This window comes from Acromyrmex echinatior, chromosome 12 (genome assembly GCF_024713525.1).
Source record: "Acromyrmex echinatior isolate Ae372 chromosome 12, ASM2471352v2, whole genome shotgun sequence".
Taxonomy (NCBI): Eukaryota; Metazoa; Arthropoda; class Insecta; order Hymenoptera; family Formicidae; genus Acromyrmex; species Acromyrmex echinatior.
Genome location: NC_141863.1, coordinates 10,371,348 through 10,379,201, shown reverse-complemented (window position 1 = coordinate 10,379,201; position 7,854 = coordinate 10,371,348). Strand labels below are relative to the sequence as shown.

General features: G+C 35.0%; 1 long non-coding RNA gene across 3 annotated transcripts; it reads right to left on the bottom strand.

Moving 5' to 3' along the window:
- Positions 1 to 1,214: 1,214 nt before the first annotated feature.
- Positions 1,215 to 3,893, bottom strand: LOC147907870 (uncharacterized). Of its 3 annotated transcripts, XR_015546992.1 has the most exons (4): positions 2,174 to 3,059; positions 1,913 to 2,067; positions 1,680 to 1,742; positions 1,215 to 1,400 (listed from the first exon to the last, which is right to left on the bottom strand). It is a non-coding gene; the product is annotated as an uncharacterized LOC147907870 (long non-coding RNA). The 3 variants fall into 3 exon arrangements; XR_015546990.1 differs by lacking the exons at positions 1,913 to 2,067; positions 2,174 to 3,059 and adding an exon at positions 3,081 to 3,893; XR_015546991.1 differs by having other exon boundaries at positions 1,913 to 3,059.
- Between the last annotated feature and the right edge of the window lie 3,961 nt (positions 3,894 to 7,854).

Sequence of the window (7,854 nt, the reverse complement as noted above, 5' to 3'; positions counted from 1 at the left end):
CGTGTGGGATTAAACACAGATTATTATGAGAATCTTCGTGGTTATATTACGACTTTATCGAAAGGTAAGATATTTTCAGATTCTCTCACACTTTTCCTATAGATGTATTAATTTCTTTTTCCGTGTAGAAAGATGTTCCTATTCGAGCAAGGTGTTTATGCACTCGTAAAATGTGTATCACAGAAAACTTAGAATCAACCAGAGTGACGATTATTGATGAAGATTATAAGATAATATACGAAACGTTAGTCAAATTGCAAAATTCAATTAATTACAATACGACGTAAATTGTAAATTGTAAAATAAAAGAATTATAATGCAGGATTTACAATATAGAAGTCGTAGCGGTTGTAGAGTCTTATTTTCTACAACTCAAGACTCTATGACCGCTTTTGTATTAAATATATATTTATGTATACGATAGAAATTTTCTATGCTATAATAGGTTTTCAAGAATTATGGAAAAAGACATGAAGGACGTGATGACGAATATTTTAGATATATAAATTAAACTTCTCACAATATTCTCGGATAAAACGATCTTGGTAGGTCACAGTGTTGATTTAAAGCTGCTATACGATACCGTCGTGGATACTAGCGTCATGTTTCTGCATAGAAATGGATATCCGCAAAAAAGAGCATTGACTAATTCTATAATATTTAATTTTATAGGTAGCGTAGATACGACTTGGACAGTAGGAGCAGTCTTAGAAAAGAGATTACAATCCCGATATTTAATATATATTATTTATGTTGATTAAGTCAGATATCATTTGTATCATTAAATACATATTTTACATCTTATTATTGAATTTTATATTATACTAGTATATAAAATTCAATTTCTCTTACCTCATTCTCCGCTGGACTTGTTATCTAATCTTATTTTGCATTACTAGTAAAGCATGTTTCTGCCCATGGGCAGACAGGCAATCCGATTTACTGATGTGTAAGTTGCGGGAACACTCATTGATCTCGACTTAGAATTTCTTTTTAAAGTATCACGATTGTTGTATACTACTTACAACTTTAAAGATAATTTTAAAGATAAGATAATTAAGATAATTAATAAGATAATTAGATAAGACTATTAGATTTTTAAGATAATTTTTTCTTTCTTTGTTAAAGAAGAGCAATTATTCTGATATAATATTTGTTATGTAGGTGAAAGAGCATGAATGAGGATGGACTGAGAATTAAATATATTAGCCAAATTGTTAAGGATTTTTTATTAATTTTTATTAATTAAAATGTATAGATTTTTTTAATCTGGGCATTTCTACACCCTCCGTGACTTCCGCGGCCTCCACGTCTTCCGTGGCTTCATCGTCCGCCTTCCTCATTCGGTACCCACGGCTGTTGGGGCTCTGTCTTCTTCTGACTTCTTTGCCAACGTCTCGCTGTAATAAATTTGAAAGTTGAAAATGAAAAAATAAAATTTAGTATTTATATAAAAACTTATTAGATTTGGGTAAGTTAATTTTAATCATTTTAATATGACATATATGTAAATTTTTATAAACTTTGAAAAAAGTTAATAAGTTATTATTAAAATATATAAAAATAACTTGAAATTAAGTTTACATTAATTAATATACTAATTATCCAATTCTATTTACTTAAGGTAATTACTATACTATAAGGTAAATACTATTTACTATAAGGTAATTTTTACTTACGTTTTTCTTGTGGAGCGACAGCCAGCGCCGCTGGTCCCGGCGCGGGCGGCTGTGACCCTGAAACTATTATGTCCTTATTATGTCCTTTAATATAGCTAGCTCGACCCTCAGAGCCGCTAGTTCTAAATCTTTTGAATCGTCCGCCATTGAGTTAAAAGAAAATCATGAAAAATAACTTCATAAATGAATATATAAATTTTGTTATAATAAAATAAATTATTACGTCTACTTACATGTTGTCTACGTCGGACATTTTTACTTCTTTTGCTTTTCACGGATCATGACGGACATGGTGGAATTATAAAAGGTGAGCTATTCTCCTAAAAGTAGTGGAGAGCGAACAGCCAATCATGGGAGACCCATTGAAAATCCAATATGGCTGTATTTACTGTTTCGGAGCATACGGTGTTATATTTAATAAATAAACGCTTCGTAATTGGTTGACAAGATATGTCCTCCCACTCTTTGCCACCATTATGCCATTAATAGTTTACCTTCTATAATTCCATTATGAACGGAGATAGTTCGCGCCTTTCGAATATGATCAAGTTTATTAACCTTTAATTTGAAGCATCGTGATTGATCCACCATTTTTTAAAATCACATTGTAACAATGCACTCTTAAACCGCATTGTACCCAGCGTCAACGCCCGAATGTTGGATACAATGACCCCTGGTCACTTGCGACCCATGAGAGCGCGGTGCGCGTCTAAAACACAATTCACAGGTCACAGCCGTTTGGCAAGAAGCCGAGAATGTCCGCGGAAAGCCAAATGACGCGTCTTCCGCTCGTATTGCAAATCGGCGGAAATCGCAACGCCGTAACAATACGAGAGAAGCAACCACCGAATAAAAGCCGTGCTTATAGCACGAAGTTTTTCGTCTTATTTTCCGACTACCAGCTCCAATTGCGCTCGCTACCAGTTCCTAGACCGATCTACAACGCGACCCGGGGTAGAACGTTCTCTGCTTCCGTCGAGCGTTCTCGATGCCGTTGCCTGACTTCCTTCGCACGCAGTACCGCCTGCACCGACAAGAACCCGGAGGTAGAGCGTATTCCGCCTCCGTCGAGTGTTCTCAACAATCGGATGTAGCCGCCGCTGCATCCTCGCTGGTCTCAGTACTAGACCAGGGATTCAGTGTTCTTAATCTCTGTCGAGTGTTCTCGGCCCTTGACCACCGAGCCTACTATCATCGCGAACACACGCCTTGCGCGCCGCGTCCGCGTCCGTGACACACCACGGATGGCTATACTCGAGACCATGAATACGCGAACCGGTAAGTACGTGCTCATGCGCGCACGCACGCACACGCACGCACACACACACATGCATACTCACACACACCAGCATATTTATTGTAAGACATCATACACACACTATGTTCAATAAATATTCATACTCATTATATTCATTGCAACCAGCCGAGCCGATTTGTTTGAACCACATCTCCCCTCCTTGCCTGAACCTCTTTATTGCGTCCGACCGCCGTCCGTCTCCGGCGAGCAAGTCCGCGCATAAAAGTCATGTTATTACAACGTAATATTAAATCTGTTCCCAAATCTTCTACTAGTACTGAAAATCTATAGTGCACATGATGTAAATTTTCCTCACTGGCAGTAAATTTTGGAACACAATCTAGGTCTGTTCAATATTTCTCCACTCTTTGAACTAGTGCACACAATGCATTAAAGTCCAAGACACAATGCAATTGAATAGCGATAGCGATAGAAATAACACGATTTCAACCTATCAGAAACTGTGTATTCTGATATATCTGAATTCTGAGAATGAAATCATTATTCCTATCACTATTGCTATTCTCTCGCATTGAGTCTTGAGTTTTAGTTGAAGCGTATTATAAGTTTCCATCGAGAGTTATGCCTGAGAGTTTATGCTTCGATTTTAACCTTAAAATCTTAACAGCACAGCAAATCTTTGCAGTATGGTGGCATTTTGGTCAGTTATACATTCACGAATAAGACTCGATGTGCAATAATACGAAATATTTGAAAAACGATGTAAATCTCATGAAAATATATTTCTGGGGATTCTCGGAGTTGCTGATTACGAATCTGATCTCGGATTTTTGAAATTCAATATGGTGGATCAAGTTGCAAAAGTGATTTGATCTGGAAGAAAATAGGTACTCATCAGTTTTTGAAATCGCTGGTTACAAATCCGAAATAGGAAAAGCAAAATTGCAAGCATGACCGATATTTAAATATTTGAAGTGATTATGAATTTGATATCAAAATTATACAAAAATCATTCTTAATATTTGGTCATGTTTGATTTACAACTTTGAATTACATATAATACATCCAACTTCAGAATTGTAACCAGCGACTTAAATCTTACAAGTACCTAGTTTCAAAATCAAATCAATCCGTTTTTGTAAATGAATTTGTCATTTTAAATTTTAAAAATCTGAGGTCAGATTCGTAATGAGCAATTTCGAAAACTCCTAAGTATTGTACCTGGTTTCATCCTAATCAGGTCACTTTTTTGTAAATCGATTCGCCATCTTGGATCCATCATTTTGAATTTTGAAAATTTGACATCAGATTCGTAATCAGTAACCCCGAAAACTTCCGAGTTACAAATTTCAACTCAATCCTACATAAAGAAAAATATATGCTTCAAAAGGATTAAAATTCAGTTAATGAAATACAAATTTCAATTAGGACCATTTAAACTTGGCTGAATGTTAAGATTTTAGGGTTAAGACCGAAGCATAAACGAGGCATTAAAGTTGAGTGCAAGAATTCACCAATCACCGACCAATCACAGTCAAACATTCTTCTGTGAGAAAGGAATACTCGACTGTGATTAGTCAATTTCCACACTCCGACCCAACTCGAACTCTCGATGGAAATTTATTTATAGATGAGATATTGAGCTAGTTCAAAACGACAAAACTAGGCATATTTGTCGAGTATTCATTTATTCGGCGAGCAGGCTAGCCGTTTTGTTAACTTGAACGCGCTCATTGGTTGCCTTCCTTCTAACGATACAAATTGACACAAGTGTCATTCTGTCTATCTTGTTACTGGATGTTGCAAAAAGATGGAATGACACTTTAAATAAAAATGCTCCATAAATAAGTATGCATACTTGTAATGCTATATTTTATATATTGCCGCAAATTGATAATTAAATTTGGACGATGACATTAATATTTTAAATTTTCACAATTTTAAATCGAGTATTATTGAGTTTTAAGTGCATATACACGTTTACGCAATTAATACTGTCGTAAAAAGAATGGTCGCGTTCAGCAGATTCAACTCTTGCTATTGAATAATCTAGAAGAACAATGGTTTTGGAACACAACTCTAGATAATAGAGAGGCGACAAGTGAGTCTGATTGACTGGCTAAATCATGATTTACAAATCGTGATTTACAAACTATGTATGATTACGACGCCATTTTCTTTTCACATTATGTTCACACACATAGGCTACTGTAATGTACGGTAGTGAGATCATGTGATTCCAAAATAAAAGAAAATGGCGATTTATCGATTTCAATTATCGATTGCACTTGTCACCTGTCTGTTATCTATTACGTTTACACGCACTAGTAAAACCGTTTTAGTTAAATTAAAAAAGCTGTGTAAACGGTCTTCAATCTGTTTAACTTATCAAAATTCGATGTTAGCAACTTTAAACGTTAAGATATGACGTTAAGAAATGACGTTAAAAAATGAAAAAGGATATTTTATCTCAGATTCCGTATCAGATTATATATTTTTGGTGGAGGTAAAATACGCCTGATCATATACCAACACCGGTTTTAACTAAAACGATTTTTAGTAAAACCATTTTTAACAGTGCGTGTAAACGTAGTCTAAGACTCTACTGTTAAGTCCGCTGAACGTAATCAATGGCCTAGTTTCCACCAAGGGTTTGAAACCGAGAGAAAGAAAGTTTGTCCATTTATTTGCCTCTCACTCTACTCGTCTTTCTACCCCCATCACCGCCATGAGCGGTCCATTCTAGATGTTGATGGCGCTCACGGATCCACTCAGCAACAGTTGAGTTTGCTGAATACGACCAATGGTGTTGAATCAAGATTTAGCCAGTCAATTAGACCACTTCCTCACCTTTCGCCTTTCTGGATTTATTCAGATCTCTAATATGCACTGGTGCATAAAAGTCATACACAATTTTCGTAAAAATGTGTTTATAATAATATAAATACAAACACAGATTAAATCGTAAGAAATTCCCAATATATTATTATTCAATGATATTATTAATAAATTCGTTCTTTTTAGCTGAAGTTCTTACACGGTTCTCGTTTTTACATTCATCTTAAGATGTCAATCAGAGAGCTTAAGACATTATTTAAGCATTTTAAGACATTATTTAAAACTGGTTCTACATTAATCGCATCGCAGCATCGCAAGCGTGTTGTAAGCGTTGCGATCCAATCCATGATGTAAATATATAGAGAAGCATTTGATAAACAAGAATAAGATAATTTCACGAGCATCAACCTCAGCCTCAGGGCCATTAATTCTATATTGCCGTTTATCTTCCATTGAGCTGAAAGAAAATCATGAAAAATAACTTTAATATTATACAATTAATATTAATTAAATATATAAATTTTGTTATAATAAATGTTTATACGTCGTCTAAGTCGGATAAGTCGGACATTTTTGTTTTTGTCACGGATCATGACAGTAATACCAGGATTGCCAAACGAATCCGGCTTAATATCGCCACCTACGAAGCTTTTTATAGTCAAAAGTTGCCACTTTGTTGGTTTTCGCCAACAAAGACTATTCCAAAATTCATTGCCAGCATTGAAAATCTATGTATACTATATATTAATAATAATTTATATATACTATATATTGGGTCAGATGTGTGTTGATGGTCATATATCTAGTGACAAAGTACCGCGGATACTTTTTAGATGACCCAATATTTTCAGCAGTGGCAGTGAATTTTAGAACACAGCCAAAATCGCCAAATTTTAGTGAAATCACGCCATAAAATTTTCGTCAACAAAATCATCGATATTTTGAGAACTTATATTTATGAATGTAACCTCTATTGACATTAGAGCTATTAGAGATCTGTTCGCATTATTTGCTTTTTTGTTCATTCAACATCTTCGCTTTCTCTTTTTTCAACTCCCAAATATATATTTACCTCATTTTAAGTGCAAAAATATTTAGGGATTTCGAATAACGCAAATAGACTTATTGAGAACTTCTACACTAAAATAAGAAGCTGAGTTAGGTTAGATATACGTAAAAATTGTATAGAAGAGATTGCAAAAAGTGCAGTGTTTTTCTTTATCTTCTAAATATAAAGGCAAACAGAACAGAAACAGGATTATATTGTCGAATTGTTTGGAATGGATTCTGATCAGAATTATTTCGTTTTCCGTAGAAAATACAATATAAATCTAGGAAACAATTCTAATCGAAATCTTCTGGATGCGCATACATATGCAGAATATGCAACAGCCACAACGTCTCACGAACATCCGCGATTGATTTGATTTATTCCGTTAGATTAAAAAATATGAACCAATCACAACCCCAGTTTAACTTATAGGTTAAACAAAGACACCTATCGTGTAGGTGACACGGATTATAGAGAGCCTATAATCAGAGAATCATCAACTTGACACTTGACCCGAATCGCTTGCTGATTGATTCAGCGCACGTGGCGCTCGAAAAGATTAAAGTGATAAAAGCCGTAACTTGTCACTCTAATTTTTTCTGAGCCTTACACGCCCTGAGCCAATCACGAGCGATTTGAATCAATTTGGCAACTTTCTTATTATAGGCTCTCTATCACGGATCACGGACTAAACGTACGATGTATAGAGGCCCAATGGCTACGTTCACACTATGCGCTTAGTCCGCGATCTATATGATAGGTGTCTTTGTTTAATCTGTTGTATAGACCGCGGCCTAAATGTAGCCAATAAGCAACACAAGATTATTAGTTATATAATCATTCATGGTCATTCATGCTAAATGTTATTGAATGATCTTGAAAAGTGCTTTCAAAGGCAACACAAAAATCTTAAACGAAACTCTCTATTTTTCATAGCATATCTTTATTTATAGCTGATGTTGAGACGTTTCCATAACATTAGTTACAAACCTTTTCTTTATAAGAACTTTCCGAGCTATGGCATTTGA